The sequence below is a fragment of the Chiloscyllium plagiosum genome, chromosome 26 (genome assembly GCF_004010195.1).
Source record: "Chiloscyllium plagiosum isolate BGI_BamShark_2017 chromosome 26, ASM401019v2, whole genome shotgun sequence".
Classification (NCBI taxonomy): Eukaryota; Metazoa; Chordata; class Chondrichthyes; order Orectolobiformes; family Hemiscylliidae; genus Chiloscyllium; species Chiloscyllium plagiosum.
The window spans coordinates 4,261,910-4,278,946 of record NC_057735.1 but is presented as its reverse complement, the minus strand read 5'-3'; the positions used below and the strand labels follow the sequence as shown (position 1 = coordinate 4,278,946).

At 44.7% G+C, this 17,037-nt stretch overlaps 1 long non-coding RNA gene across 1 annotated transcript; it reads right to left on the bottom strand.

Annotated features, from left to right (window-relative positions):
* Positions 1-2,154: 2,154 nt before the first annotated feature.
* On the bottom strand, positions 2,155-12,551 carry LOC122563039. The gene is made up of 4 exons (XR_006315472.1): positions 12,286-12,551; positions 11,317-12,016; positions 3,888-3,959; positions 2,155-3,649 (listed from the first exon to the last, which is right to left on the bottom strand). It is a non-coding gene; the product is annotated as an uncharacterized LOC122563039 (long non-coding RNA).
* Between the last annotated feature and the right edge of the window lie 4,486 nt (positions 12,552-17,037).

Genomic DNA, 17,037 nt, shown 5'->3' with positions numbered 1-17,037 from the left:
TTCACTGTCAGTGAGAAGTTTGTTGAAGTCTAGACTCAGCTACAAAGTAGGAAACACAGCAAACTGCCAAAGCAGCTGTGAAATAGTGACTTTAACTCCAGCCAAATGTATGGGTGGCCCGATTATGACCGGTTTTGAGGGATCATGCTGTGCTGAGATTGGTCTGCCACATTTCCTACATTACCACAGCAACTGCACTTCAAGCAGTTCATCGCCTGTGATGAACTTTAGGACTTCCTGATGTTGTGAAAGGAGCTATATAAATGCAAGATTTTTCCTTTCCTCTGTCATCAAAAAGAGTCGGTCAGTTGCTCCATCGTTTCCTGAGTGCCCTTGGTGAAGATTATGCTATCTGTCTATGGAGGATGATGGGTAATTCTGTACAGCATCTACAAAAACCAAGAATTGATCCATAGTTTGTTGGATCAACTACAATTATTGAAATGGTATATTAATTAATTTTTGGTCTGACTCACTGTACCCTTGGTATTTGCGCACAGAACAATGAAGGGAGTTTGTTAAAGAGTTGATGCTATGAGTGTTCGTTCTTAACCAGAAACACAAAAAATTTGAGGCCCTTCTTGGAATTTTCTGACAGCACCTGTGCCCTAAGGGGTTAAATCTGACTATGAAATATACAAGGTAAAAATTAAAGCTAGAGTACACATCATCACAAGAAGTGATGCAGTGAAATGATCTTGCCCTCTCTCGCAACCTTCTGGCAAGCACAGAATGATCTGCTCGATATGTTGGCAAAAACATTTAATGTTTCCTACCCTCAGCAGACTCCGGAAGTATTCTTTCATAGTATGATAAGACGAAGAATGAAGTAGGGGCCTAGGGGCCATGTGAGATATTTTTTGGGTGGGCAGTTCTGGCTAATCTGTGTGAGCAAATTCCTGAATCAGGGACATAAAGTGCTCAACCAGCAGGGGGATTTGTGGAATGCATCCCTTTTCATGGAATGTTTGAGATGTTTGACTTTGTTAGTTGGTCCAGTGTCAGGTGTCAGATGTTCCAGTGAGTATCCCTCTCACTTCAGAAAGTCGTGTGTTTCTATTCCTTCTATTCAGTCCAAAGATGTGCAGGTTGGTGTGGATTGGCCATGCTAAATTGCCCATAGTGTCCAAAGATGTGCAGGTTGGGGTGGATTGGCCATGCTAAATTGCCCATAGTGTCCAGGGATGTGCAGGTTGGGGTGGATTGCCCCACAGTGTTCAGGGATATGCAGGCTATGTGGATTAGCCATGGGAAATGTGGGGTGACAGGGATAGGTGGGGGGTGTGGGTATGCTGTTCAGAGGGTTAATGTGGACTTGATGGGTTAAGGGACCTGTCCTCAACACTATAGAGACACTATGATTCTATTCTGGACAATTGCGCATCCCCCATTCTGATCGCTGCACCACTGGTGAGTGTGCCTTCAGCACCCTGAACCCTGAGCACTGGAATATCTCCCCCCCCCCACCCCCACCCCCCTTCCCCCACCCAGCCTCTGTACCTCTCTCTCTCTCTGATCCTCTAGGGACTCCTGCCTTTGGTCACCTGCACTTTGTCCAATAATATCTTGGTGCCTATTCTTTAGCAGATGGGTTAATCACTTTCCTTAAAGCACCTTTACATGATGCCATCATTGTTGGCTGCAATTTATCAGCACATGAGAGGGTACAAAGCAGTATGGTAATGTTAGTAATCGAGAGGCAGATTTAGATTTCGATTAGATTCCCTACAGTATGGAAAAAGGCCCTTCGGCCCAACAAGTCCACACCAACCCTCCAAAGAGTAACCCACCCAGACCCATGCCTGTACATTTACCCCTGACTAATGCATCTAATACCACGGGAAATTTATCATGGCCAATTCACCTAACCTGCACATCTTTGGATTGTGCGAGGAAACCCACACAGACACGGGGAGAATGTGAAACTCCACACAGACAGTTGCTCGAGGCTGGAATTAAACCTGTGTTCCTGGTGCTGTGAGACAGAAGTGCTAATCACTGAGCCACCATGCCACCATCCTTGGCAACAAGATGGATCATATCAATGAGAGCAGGACACCATTCTTTTTTTTTAAAATATTTTTATTGAAAGAATTTTCTTTACAAAGTTAGAAAGTTACAAAAATTTGAAAATATAGCATCATAACAACAAAAACAACAATAAACAATAAACAAACGACTATACTACTCTGCAAGAGAAATCAAAACAATACTTATTACAAATCAATAAATAAATAACACTATTCAGCATACAAGACCGTAGCTCTCAACCTTCGAGAGCATCAATCATTAAACTGACATTTGTTCGAAGTTCTCCCTCTCATGGCATTAGTTTTATCAGACCAAACCATCGTGGCTAGATAAAAGCCCTAATCTAAATGGCAGACAGATCTGCTTCCAAATAATTAAAAAAGGGCTGCCATGTCTTGTAAAAGTTGTCTGTTTTCTGGTCAAAAGGAATGTGTTCCATAATTAACTTATGCCACCCGACAGACCCAGGGTGGGGGGGTGGGGGGGCGGTCTCAGATGCCCAGCACATCAGAATGTTGTTCCTCGCAAAAAAAGTGAGAATGTTAAAAAGCTCTTTCCCCATGTACATCGAAGTGAGGTAAGTTCGGCAGACCCAGGAGCAAAGAGACCAGGTCCACCTTGACTTCGGTCCCCAAGACCCTCACTATTACTCCTGCCACAGCGCTCTAATACGCACAGAGCCTGTGACAGGTCCATAGACAATTTGTGAGAATACCTATATTTATTTTACAATTTGAGCACATTGAAGATGCTCCCTGCTTAAATGTTGCAAGACAATTTGGAGCCAGATGAGCCCTAGGAAGAATTTTTAACTGCACAGCATGGGTCCTATTACATATCGAAATCCGCCTGGCATTCTCACCAATGTCCTCCCATGTTTCCGAAGTGATCCCAACTTCTAACTCTCTCTCCCAGCCCTCATGTAGATGCTCAATGTCACCTAAGGAACCTCTCCCCAACAAATGATAGAGAGGACTCACTGAACGAGTGCTCTTAGCCTGAAACACCCACTTTTCTATATCAGATCGGTAACCTTCAGTCAAGAGTGTGGTCTCCTTTCGGATAAATTCCCTAATCTGAAAGAAACAGAAGATGTCTCGACTTGACAATCCATATTTCTGAGTTATTTGATTAAATGACATCAACATTTCACCCTCAAACAGATCACCCCTCAAGAGACACCCCTATCCGCCCAGGACTTAAACCTGGGATCCATTGTCCCTGACCAGAAACCCGGCATGCCAACTACGGGAGTTAGAAAAGATGTTTTCGACACATTACCCTCCATCTGCCTCATTGCCCTCCAAGCTTTTACAGTGTTAGTAACTATTAGATTGCGGCAATGTTCCTCAATGGTTCTCATTTTGTCTAAAAACAACAGGTTGATAGAGGACACTTCATCTGGGAGGCCTCAATTTCCAACCATGTTGATGCCGAGTCCCCACAGGCCCACCCATTTACAAATGATAGGAGGGAGCTCAGTTGATACCTTCTAATGTCCGGGAGGTCCACTCCCCTCAATCTCTGGGGCAATTGCAGTTTTGCAAGCTTAGTAAGAGGCCACTTATATTGCCAAATAAAAGAATTAAACCAGCCATTCAACTTCCAAAATGTTCACCTAGGAAAGAGCAAAGGGAGCATCAGCAAAGGGTACAATAAGCTAGGAAGAACATTCATTTTGATAAGAGTGATTCAACCCAACCATGATATTGGAAGGGCCCCCCATCTTTAAAGATTTTGTTTAATCTTGTCAAACAAATGAACAAAATTGGCCTTGAATAACTGATCAAAGCTAGGGGCAGCAGGAAGACCCAAGTCAAGAAAACCTCCCTGTGCCCACTTAAAGAGGAACCCACCTTCCACACCAGGTATTCTCCTCAGATCCCCCATAGGTATAGCCTCCAACTTTGAAAAATTGATCTTGTAACCTGAGAAAGAACCAAATGAATTAATACACTGTATTAAACAGAGCACAGAGACTCCCGGGGTCGAAAGAAAAATAAGATCATCCACATATAGTGTAATCTTATGCACCTTTGACCCCACCTTTGGGACAGCTATATTAGGGTCCCCATGAATGGCTGAGGAGAAAGTGAGGTCTGCAGATGCTGGAGATCAGAGCTGAAAATGTGTTGCTGGAAAAGCACAGCAGGTCAGGCAGCATCCAGGGAACAGGAGAATCGACGTTTCGGGCATAAGCCTTCCTGAAGAAGGGCTTATGCCCGAAACGTCGATTCTCCTGTTCCCTGGATGCTGCCTGACCTGCTGCGCTTTTCCAGCAACACATTTTCAGCTCCCCATGAATGGCCTCCACCAATGGCTCAATCACCAATTTGAAGAGCAAAGGTGAGGGGGACAGCCTTGCCGACTGGCCCTACCAATGTTAAAATGATCAGACCGTATACCATTGGTGAGAACTGCTACCAGAGGATCACCGTAAAGGACCCTTACCCATCTCGTAAACACTTTACCCAGGCCAAACCACTCCGATCAAATGCCCTCTCCATGTTCAAAGAAACCACTAACCCTTGAACTGATCGCTGCTGGCATACTTGAATCATGTTAAGCAACCTCCTAACATTATTAGAGGATCTGCTACCCTTTATAAAGCCCATCTGATCTTCTTTTACAGTAGAGGGCAACATCCCTTCCAACCTCAATGCCAAAGTCTTAGACAAAATTTTATAATCAGAATTGAAGAGAGAGATAGGTCTATAAGAAATTCAGTGCTCAAGGGCCTTCCTTTTCTTGGGGATAAGAGAGCTTTTAGCCTCTCTCAAGGATGGCGGGAAGCAATCATGACTATATGAATAGTTATATATGTGTCTAGGATCAGCCCTGACAGTATGTTTACAAATTCTATATAAAGCTCACTGGGAAGACCATCAAGGCTGGGAACCTTTCCACTTTGAAGTTGCCTCACTATCTCCTGTATCTCTTGTGCTGTTAATGGAGCACTAAGGAGAGGCACCTGCTCAGTAGACACCCTCTCTGAAGATCTAAGCTCCTGAAGAAAGATTCCATTTTATCCCGTCTATCATCACAACATTCAGACTGATACAGTTCAGAATAGAATCTCCGAAATGCCGCATTGATCTTTTTAGCATTACAAGTAAGAATCCCATTTCCTTCCCTAAGAGAAGGAATAGACTGGGAAGCATTCTTCTTCCTAGAAGATATGCCAATTATTTAGGCAAAAGTGAGGACTGCAGATGTTGGAAACTAGAGTGTAAATTAGAGTGGTGTTGGCAAAGCACAGCAGGTCAGGCAGCATCCGAGGAGCAGGAAAATCGACGTTTCAGGCAAAAGCCCTTCATCAGGAAATGTTGATGCTGCCTGACCTGCTGTGCTTTTCCAGCACCACTCTAATCTACATTCTGGTTTCCAGCATCTGAAGTCCTCACTTTTACCTAGTTGTTTTAACCTTACTGCGAATCCTCTTGCAAGGATGCCGGCCTTGAAGAAGTTCTCCTCCTCTCTCTACAAGAATCTCAGTGGGTCTTTCTCTCACTGCAACCCCCAGGTCATCTCCTCTGCCCTGAAGCTCTTCAACGATGTACTGAAACAGATTCGCTACATTTGCTTCCTCAGTGCCTGCCTCTGTAACCAACTGATCCCACATGGACTCCAGACTACATTCAAACCATGCCAAATATTTACCCAGCCTATCACCATACTCAAACAACCTCTGCTTCACAAAGGAAAGTTCCTTCCTGGCTGTATGTGTGAGCATGGAGTTTAAGGCAGATCGAAGAGCTGTGATCTGCTGCAGCTCAGTCACTGATGGTCTACTGTAATATGCCATCTCAGCTGTCTTCAATCGTGCCTCGAACAGACGCTGCTGCTCTCCTTTCCGTCATGTCTCACTGGCAGAGTATGAAATAATTATCCGTGTAGCATAGGCCTAAGCAGTCTCCCAAAGAATGGACAGATTACTAGCTATATCCAAGTTGGTGTACAAAAATACTTCAAATTCCCTGGAAAAGTACTCAACAAACTTGCTGTCCTTGAAGATGAAGGGATCCATTTGTCAGTACTGTGAGGTCATTGCATTACCCTTAATCCCGACCACTAAATATACTGCTGTGTGATCAGAGATGGCAATATTCCCAATTGAACAAGATACCACCGAATCTAGAAGAGCCACGGCAGTTAGGGAAAATAAAATCAATCCTCATATGGCACTAACATATGTCCTAACAAGTCCACACCGACCCTCTGAAGTGTATCCAACTCAGACCCATTCCCCTACCTTACTACTTAGGTTTATAGAATCCCTACAGTGTGGAAACATGACATTTTGACAGGAAGTTGATTGTCCCAGGCATGACTATATGAACACTGTCTGTTCCAGCTGTGGAGTTTACAAATTGCAGAGTCTAGCTAAAGTTGAAACGTGACTTTCACATTTTGAGTTTCTATCCACACACCCATGAAAATAATATCCATATATCTGTCATAGTCCTGAAGGTCATGGGTCACCTGATGGCACCACTCCAAGCCATTCACCATCCTGACTTGGAAACGTATCACTGTTCCTCAGTGTCCGTTTGGTCAAAATCCTGGATTCCCAATCTTAACGAGATTGTGGATCTCCCTACAGCACATGGACTGCAGCGGTTCAAGCAGGCAGCTCGCCACCACCTCCTCCAGGGCCATTTGGGAATGGGCAATAAGTGCTGACCCACCCAGCTGTGCCCACATCCTGTGAAAGAATTCAGAAAAAGACTCAAAGAAATTTGACAGCAGCAAAGATAAGAATATGCCAAAGTGCGTTGGTGAAGGAGTACAACCTTATTTCACCCACTACAGATCTCAAAGGGTGTCCTGCAGAGGATCCAAGATGGCAGCGATTTGAGTAGACCTGCTGAGCTCTGCACCCCAGGCCGGCAGAAATGATATTTTTATCCCACGCCCCTCCCCCCCCTTACCTTTTCTCAGAGAAAATTGATGTTAAACGGTTGTGGAACTATTTAAATCCATTTGCAGTGGAGCCTTGATTGTCTGAGCGAGACAGCAGGGGAGTTTGTGTGGCCAGAAACAAGCAGTAAGTCCCTTGATTATCCAGCAATTCACATCTCAATTATCCAGTAATTTATGCCATAGTGCCGGTTAGCCAATAGCTGATTGAATGCCGGTTATCAAACATCTCTCGATTATCTGGCAATGCATGCCATAATGCCGCTTAACTGATAACTGAATGCTGTGTTGCCAGGTGCCGTTTTTGCAGGGTCTTGGGATCTTGTTCGGATCGTCTGGGATTCGGATGGTCGATGTTCAGATAGTCCAGGTTCTACTGTAAATCCTTTTTGAGTGAGTGAGGATGACGAAAGGGAAGCATACAGCCAAGCCCCAACACACGGGACACTCACCAAAGGCATCAGGTGGGCCCGTGACTGCGACTGTGATCCCTGGGCAGCCGAGAAAGAGGTACGTGCATGGCAGAACGTCGCTGAAGAACTCGTGGCGATCCGAGGGATGATCAAGGAGTCGATGGAAGACAATCATACTCGGCTGGAGCCGATTTCAGTTGAAAGCATGAGAAGGAGTTGGCAGGGCTCGGGAAGAGAGGTTGAAGAGCTCGACGGACGGACCGCGGCCTCGGAGACCGAGGTCGAGTCCTCAGCGGGACAGATCCAGGCTCTCGAGAAGCAAGTCCGGGCCTCGACCGAACAGGTCAATGATCTGGAAAATTGAGGTAGGAGGAAACATATCCAGGTCATTGGACTGCCGGGGGGAGTGGAAGGTGAGCAGCTAGCAATCCTTTTTGAAGACTAGCTGCCGCAGTTTCTTGGCTGGAGTGCCGATGTGGACCGAGTGAAGGTTGGCAGAGCTCATTGGGTTGCGGTGCGCAGATTCAGTCTGGATCAGTGCCCTGCCTGGTCTTGGTACGATTACAAAGCCACAGGGACAAGAAGCAGAGAGCCAATGCTAGGCCACACAATCTTTGTGAAGGTTGTGAGAGGGGAAGAAAAGGGGCAGGCTGGCTTTGCATTTGCATCTTCTTCAATGGTGTCTCCCTTTGACTAAGGGCCGAGTCACTCAACATCTCCAGCTCCATGTAGCCCCTGGTGAGCATCATTAGACTGACCAGACCCAGACAACCCACCTCAGTGAGACAACCCGAAGACCAGAAGTGGCCCTGGGACAAGTGGGGAAGCCTAAATCAGTGACTGCACTTCCTGAAACATCAGACAATCCTCAAAGTCCAACCAGCAACCTGTTCCAACTTTATTGAACAGATATCACCAGCTCTTTCACACAAACGGATCAAATACAGCGGCAGGGACGTGTGGGTGGGGAATAGTGAAACCTCAGAAGCACATGTCAGAAGAAAATAATTAGTGTAGATTTAACTGTTTACTGAAGAGTCCAGTGAAGAGATTGATGGAGCTTGATAGAGCTTAATAAATTACGACAGCAGAGTCTGATAATATTGTTTATCCTTGATAAAGTGTTCAATAAAGTTGCGTTGGACCTCCCCCTTACTTTTGTCCCCTTTACATATCTCACCATGTGATGTGCCTGAGTTAAGTTGGCTAAGGTTAGTCAGGGTACATTTACCCACATTTTCACTTTATAGCATTGGTTCTTCAATGCAGCTGCTGCTTTTGTCTTTCCAGGGTAGAGATTGTGCATTTGGAAGGTGCTGTCAAAGGAGCCTTTGTGAGTTGCTGCAGTGCATCTTCAACATAACACATTGCAGCCGCTGGGATTTGGTGGGGAAGGCAGTGGATGATTTTGGTAAATTGGGTGATAATCAAGAGGGCTGCTTTCCCCGAATGATATCTGGTTAGCATGGACGAGTTGGACCGAAAGATCTGTTTCCACGCTGTACAGCTCGACACCTCTATGACTCTATGCCAAGCTTCCAGTGTTAAGACCATAAGAAATAAGAACAGGAGTAGGCCATTCAGCCCCTTGAGCCTGCTCCACTATTCAATAGGATCATAGTTGATCTGACATTCCTCACATCCACCTCCCTGCCCATTTCCCAGTAACCCTTGATTCCCCAACTGGTCAAGAATCTATCCATGTCAGCCTTAAATATATGCAAGGACTCTGCCCCCACAGCTCCCTGTGACAAGAATTAAAACTCTTTATTCCGTGACTATGTCCTCTGATGTAGACTGTCCCATGAAGGAAAACATCTTCACAGTCTTTACTCTGTCAAGCTTCTTAAGAATCTGGTATGTTTCAATAAGATCACCACTCATTCCTCTAAACTCCAGTGAGGTTGGTGGAACCACATTCACCCTCCTACATGGATCTCATGTGAAATCCCATTCAAAATTGCACCAAGTCCTGAGCAGGGAGTTGATCTATGCCAATGATGCCACACTAGAATTTCAAATTAAGGAATGCCTTCAATAACAAGTGGACAGACTCCCTTACAACTGTACACAGTGTGGTTTGACCATCACCCTGGAAGAGAGAGCTGTCATGTCCAGGATATTGCCATTAGAGCAGTTAACAGCGATGATAATGTGTTGCTGGAAGTTGCTGATAAATTCACTTACTGAGGCTCCACAATCACCAAAAACCTCTTTTGCTTTTCACATCTGGTACGTCAGGCCCTAAAATTGGAAACCAGTCTAAATTTCAGAGCCTGGCTAATGCTGGTTTAGGTAATGTGTTACAGCCCTCAAAGAGCATCTCCGGGTTAATAAGTATTTTTGTTCAGAAAGCAGCTTTTCCATCTGGATTAGTTCTTGCAGTTTGAGAAAGCTGCTTCTAATTAATGTGGATAAACACTTGGGTCAAAGTACTTCATTTGTCTGAATTTTCCCTTAAAAGGGGCTCTTTGCAAAATGTGAATCTCTCACTCTCTCTACCTTACCATGAATATTATGTGTCTCATGTTATTCATTCTTGATTCTTCTTGTTATGGTTGTACAGCCCCACTATGTCTTGCTTTCTGCTTCTTTCCACTCTGTGGAAATCAGCATTTTCCAGTCCAATGGAACAGTAGGATAACACCCTCAGCTGTCTCTCACACACCACAACCTCCTGCGCTTCCCCCCCTCCCAAGTCTTTGAATCCTCCCATACTCCCAACAATGTACAGACTTTTAAAATCAGAGTTCAGTTCATGGGCATAACATTTTCAATTGGGATGGGGAGTAAAGCAGGCAGGACCAGAGTGACTCTGTATTATTCAGAAAGATTTACATCTCTATTGCTTCATTTAGGAGTTGAGGACATTCCAAAAGCACTCTACAGCCAATGAAGCGATTTTTGAACTGTAGCCACTTGTTGCAATGTTGGAAGTGGGGTTGTCAATTTTAGCACAGCAAGATCCCACGCAGAGAGGTCAGGATATGGGAGAGATGGTAGCATAGCCATACTGATACTCCAGGCAATGTCTAATGTACTGAGGACATGGGTTCAAATCTCACCACAGCTGTTTAAATTCAGTTAATAAACTTGGATTTGAACACCATTCTCAGTGTTGATCATGAAGCTATCATTGTTTGTTGTAAAAACACATGTTGTTCACTAATGCCTGTCAGGGAAGGAATTTCCTGATCTGGCCTCTGTGTGACTCCAGACATATAGTGATGTAACTGACCCATAACTACCCTCTGAAATGGCCAACCAATCTGCTCAATTCAAGGGCATATTAGGGATGGGCAATAAATACTGGACTTGCCATTGGCACCTGCATCTATTGACAAAAAGACAATTGGAACATCAAACGTTACAACACAGGAACCAGGCTTTCGGCCCACAATGTTGTGTCAAACAATGCAGCAAATTAAACCATTCCCTTCTGCCTGCCCTTGGTCCACATACATCCATTCCTTGCATATTCATGAGCTTATCTAAAAGCCTCTTAAATGTGCCTTTCACATCTGCCTCCACCACCACACCTGACAGTGCATTCCACACTCTGCGTGAAAAAATGCCCCTCACATCTCCTTTGAACTGCCCCCTCTCACCTTAACTGCTTGTCCCCTAGCATTAGACATTTCAACTCTGGGAAAAAGACTTTGATCATCAACCCTATCTATGTATCTCAATTTTACAGACTTCCCCTCAGTCTCTGTTGCTCTGAGTTGTTCTAGCCCCTCCCTATAGCTCATACCCTCTAATTCAGGCAGCACCATAGTAAACCTCTTCTGCACCCTCTCCAAAGCCTCCACATCCTTCCTGTATTGTGGCGTTCAGAGTTGAACACAATATCCTAAGTGTGGCCTAATCAAAGACTAATAAAGGTGCAACGTGCCATCCTGACTTTTGCACTCAATTCCCAGACCAATATAGGCAAACATGCGATACTTACTGGAGAATAAGTTGTTGATTTGCTTTACCATTGTTGATAGAGGTCCTTCTCCACAGGAAACTGAGAATAATCTTGCTCGTCCTCAAAGGACTGCTATGGGATCTTTACATGCACACAAGATAACACACATGGTTTTGGTTTAACTCTTGTCTGGAAGATGCTACTATTAACAGTGCAGCACTTTCTCAGTGCTAGGTTTAGAGTGTCAGCCTAGACTTTCATCTCAGGTTTCAGGTATGGGAACTGAACCCACATCAACAATGACAAATATCGAAAAACATTGCGTGCTACTTCACACCATGTCATCAAACAGGAATTAACACTGAGCCATGAAAGGACATACAGGAGAGGTGACTGAAAGCAATGTAGAAAGATTCAGGGAGAGAATCCCAGAGGTTAGGCCCTATGCAGCAGAAGGCAATGATGGAAGCATTCCTCAAATTGGAGGGAGCGTTAGAGGTCAGGGTACACTTCTTCATGCAAAGGGTTGTGAAAATCTGGACTTTCTCCCTCAAAAACGAGCTGAGACTGGGGCTCAATTGGAAATTTTAAATTAAGAACAATATCAAGTCAGCATTATGGAGATAAAGCACATCGATAGAGTTACCATATAGACAGTCATGATCTAAGTGGAGGGCAGGCTAGGTTTGTAAGGCTGAATGGCCTCCTTGTGATTCCAATATCCAGTGACAGCCATAGCCTGGGAATGAATAAAAAGAATCAATTATTTCTGAGCAGCTAGAGATAAATATTTTTATTATTATTTCAGATTCCCTGCATCTGCAATACACTATAACCTCTCCAATGCAGACATTTGGGAGCAAGTTATTGCTGGATTTTGGAATTATCCAACAAGAGTGTGGAATTAAAATGCGTAAACTGGAAAACACCGTAGAAATAAATATCTGCCTGAAATGTAGAACCATGTCAAAGGTTTTGGTAAAGAGTACTAAATATTGTTTTATATACCCAATGACTGTATCTCCCATGTGTTCCCAAGCACCGTTCTGAAATGTTATTAATGACACTGAGATCTGTCCAAGGAATTTCTGGATCAGTAGTGTTTCTGAACAATAGATTTCTGAACTGGGACGGTTGTAATTTTTTTTTCACTCCATGGGTCTTGTCAGTCTATCACACCCCCTCAACCAACATGGAAAAAAATACTAATGAGTCATTATCGTCTTAAAAAAAGGAGCAACATTTGAAAACAGAAAGCGATAACAATGAGATAAATAAATGGATTGAAGTTCGCCCTTAGTGTTTTGTATCATGCAAACTCTTTGTGTTTTTCCCTTTTGGAGAGCTGCACAGTCCAGAGGACAATTGAAAACAGGAAGCTACACAGGAACGACACTTGTGGTCAGATTGGGCACGTTGCCCAGAGAGATACTCTGTCCTAGGACGTAGTGTCTGTATTTAGGAACGTACTGTCGCCATCTAGTCCCTGGCATCATACCAGCTGACATTTCAGTGCCATTTTGACATGACAAAGCAAATTAATTAATTGGAGGTTGACATTTCAGGCTGGGAGCTCACTTTTCCTGTTCACAGCCTCAGTTCATGCTCATCACTGACATGCACCTTTATTTACCATCAATGGTATCCCCTAACCTTCAAGGTAAATTATTGGTTGAATTTGCTTTGCGTTCTGCGAAGCTGTTACTGGAGTTTGTCTTCCTGACTCACTGCTTGGTTAGAACTCAACCCCCATCTTCACTGCTCTAACACATTCCCCAAGGAGCTTGGATTTCTCTTCTGAGCCAAACATTTGCTCTTCTTTCCATGAATGTGATCCTTAAGCTCAGGGTAAGTTTTGCTAATTATGGAAAAACTATTTCCACCCAGGAGAGTCAGGAATTAGAGGACACAGGTTTATTAGGATAACTGACACAGGGACCACAAGTAGTAGAGTCATAGAGTTCTAGCAACCTGGAAAAAGGCCTTTCAGCCCATCTTGATGTGAAGATTTTATTGTTCACTGTTGTGTTGTTACCTTTTGGCAGACTCTGTGATGAAAAGTGTCAGCCCAGGGCCAGTTGATAGTGTACTGATTGTATCAGGGCCAGCCAGAGGGACATTATAGAATCCAAGTACCCTGATTGGGACTGTTAATCTGGTCCAATCAGGGAGTCCTGGCTGACAGGTGTAAATAGGAGTGTCAGAGGTGCTGTTCACTCTGAGAGCTGGCTCTGAGGGAGCTGGATGAGTATCAAGGACTCTCCCCATGTACGTAAAGTGGGACTTGGTGAAGGAATGCTGGCCTCTGTGGAGCTATTTCAGAAAGCTTTTGCACCTTGGAGTCAGCAGGTTGTGGTTGAGCCCAATTTAATGGTAGGGTTGTGGTAACGTCACTGGGTATGTAACCCATAGAAAGCCAGGTAAATCTTAGTTTCAAATGCCAACACAGCAAAAGTCAAGTTTGAAATTTAGCTCCTAAATCTGGAATTTACAAAGCTAGTCTAATGGCCCCCATGTAACCACTAACAATTGTCATTAAAAACCAATCTGGTTCACCAATGTCCTTTAGGGAAGGAAATCCACCATTCTTTTTTAGATTAGATTAGATTACTTTACAGTGTGGAAACAGGCCCTTCGGCCCAACAAGTCCACACCGACCCGCCGAAGCGTAACCCACCCATACCCCTACATTTACCCCTTACCTAACACTACGGGCAATTTAGCATGGCCAATTCACCTGACCTGCACATCTTTGGACTGTGGGAGAAAACCGGAGCAACCGGAGGAAACCCACGCAGACACGGGGAGAACGTGCAAACTCCACACAGTCAGTCGCCTGAGACGGGAATTGAACCCGGGTCTCTGGCGCTGCGAGGCAGCAGTGCTAACCACTGTGCCACCGTGCCGCCCATGACTGCCTGGACTAAGTGTGACTCCAGACCCACACTGATGTGGCTGACTCTTAAATATCTTCTGGAATGATCCCAGTCCTGCCACTGCAACTAAGAAAGAAGAGTAAACCAAATGGACCATCCAACATTGACATTGGCTCTTCAGTGTCACTGGGTCACTCCCTTCCTAACAACGTTTGTGGGTGTCAATACACTGCAAGGACTGCAGTGGTTCAAAAAGGCAATTCACTAACACCATCTCAAGGGCAGTTAGGATTGAGCAAATGTCCAGCCAGTGACCCCCCCCATACTCAAGAATGAATCTGATTTTTAAAAATTAGACCTTGAGTAGAATAATGAAAGGAGAAAGTGAGGACTGCAGATGCTGCAGATCAGAGCTGAAAATGTGTTGCTGGAAAAGCGCAATTGACGTTTCGGGCATGAGCCCTTCTTCAGGAAGGGCTGAAGAAGGACTGATTCCTGAAGAAGGGCTCATGCCCGAAACATCGATTCTCCTGCTCCTTGGATGCTGCCTGACCTGCTGCGCTTTTCCAGCAACACATTTTCAGATAGAATAATGAAAGCTCAGTCTTCGGTGCAGTACTGAGGGAGTGCTACACTGTTGGCAGCAATGTCTTTTGGATGAGATCACTTGAGGTCCTGTCTTCTTAGCTGAGTGTAAATGATTGGATAACACCATTTGAAAGAGGGTCTTTCTCTGTACTGTCCAGGCTAATATTGATACCTCAACTAAGCTAATAAAGTCCTGGTCGTTATCATTGTACAGCATGTGGGATCTTGCTGTGTGGAAGTTAGCTGTTGTGTTTCCTACATCAGAGCAATTAACTGCACTTTAAAGAAACTTCATTGGTTCTGAAGGACAGTGTGGAATCTGGTGTTCACAAAGGGCTCTATATAAATGCAAGTCCTTTACTTTTCCTGGATGTCCTTCTGACTTCCTGACTCAAATGTTTTGAAATGTTCCTGAGCTCAGGAAGCACTGCCAACTGAGCAAGTGCTCCCACACCAAAGAGAATCTCTTTCCTACACTCCTGTAGCATGTCACAGTGCATTCTGAGGTCACACAGGATCCCAACTGTGAGAAATCTCAGCTCAGGACTCGCCTGCCTGTGTGAGAGAGACACTCAATTTCCTCTCCAGCCAATTCGACCCACTGTTTCTGTCCTGCTGTTTATCTGCAGTGTGTAGACTCAGGGGCAACAACCACATGAGTGAAGGCAGAGCCTTAGCTGTCACTGAGATTATACCTATCTCATTCTGTTAGATTGGCTGTCTCATCAAACTGCCACTGGATCCCAGTTAAATGGCAGGGTGGTGTGCTGCTTCAGACCAGCTCCAGGCATCATGTATACACACTGCCTCCTCATAATCTCTGTGTCTTTGACCCTGAGCTAAGCTCATCTGTCCCTGCACTCCCCATCCCCCCGCTCCCCTACAAAGACTGCTTATTTCCAGCAGGCTTCAGCCTGCCTCGATCCTTGTCATTAACACCCTCGTGGCTTCCTCTTGTAACCTTTTAGTTCCATGATGTTCAACCTCTATCTCTCTCTCCATAAACCTAGATGAAGATGATCTAAAACTCTGGCATCCATACTCTGTTCATTCACCCACCTTTTGCTGATCTCCCCTAGTTCCAGCAACACCAACCTCTCTATGGTCTCTTTATCCCTGACACTTCCTCCAGCACCACACGCACTGAAGTTTCTGAATTTCTTGAATACAGATCTTCCCAGATTTCCATCGTTCCACAATCAGTTGGTCTGCTTCCAGCTTTGGCATTCCTTCGGTAAATAGCTTCCCTTCTTTGCCTGTCCTTCCTTAAGACACTCTTTCAACCGTATGAAAAAGTTAACAAGGAACTGTGGATGCTGGAAGTCAGAAACTCTGCGAGAAATTGCTGGAGAGACACAGCAGGTCTGGCAGCATCTGTGGAGACAAAGCTAAGTTAATGTTTCACTCTTCTTCAGAACGATTGTAGCTGGGGAAATGTTGGTATATATGTTGACAAAGGGTGGAGTGGAGTGGGGGCGCAGAAAATGATAGTTGGAAATGTATGTTTGAGAAAGAGTATTTGGACAGTCAAAGGAATGTGTAAAGATCAGCCTGGGAGAATCAATAGCTGCTAATGGGAACCAATAGTTTTTCATAACAGCCCATGTGATGACAGGAAGGCAATGGCCTAGTGGTATTTTCGCTAGACAATTAACTCAGCAATGTTCTGGGGACCTGAGTTCAAATCCCGTCGTAGAAAATGCTGAAATTTGAATTCCAGATATTAAAAAAAAACAAAATAAGAATCTACTGATGATGATCATCAGGAAAACCCCATCTGGCTCTCTAAACTTCTTCAGGGAAGGAAATCTGCCATCCTTACCTTGTCTGGCCTACATGTGACTCTAGGCTCTCAGGAATGTGATTGACTCTCAGTTGCCCTCTGAAATGGCCATTCAGTTGTACCAATTGCTACAAAATCTCAACAAAGAAAGGAAAGCAGACAGACTTCCTGGCGTCAACTTAGACACTGGAATAAACAAAGGCAGAAACAGTTCAGCCGATCCTGCACAGTCCCCCTCACTAACACCTGGGAGTTAGTATCAAAACTGGGAGAGCTGTCTCACAGACCAGTCAAGCACCAGCCTGACATAGTGATACTCCCTGAATTATACCTTACAGACAATATCCCAGACCCCACCATCGCCATCCCTGAACATGTCCTGTCTTACTGGCAGGACAGACCCAACAGAGGGGGCTACACTATGGGATACAGTTGGAAGGGAGTTGCCCTGGGAGTCTTCAACACTACTTCCAGACCCCATGAAGTCTCATGGTTTCAGATTAAACATGGGCA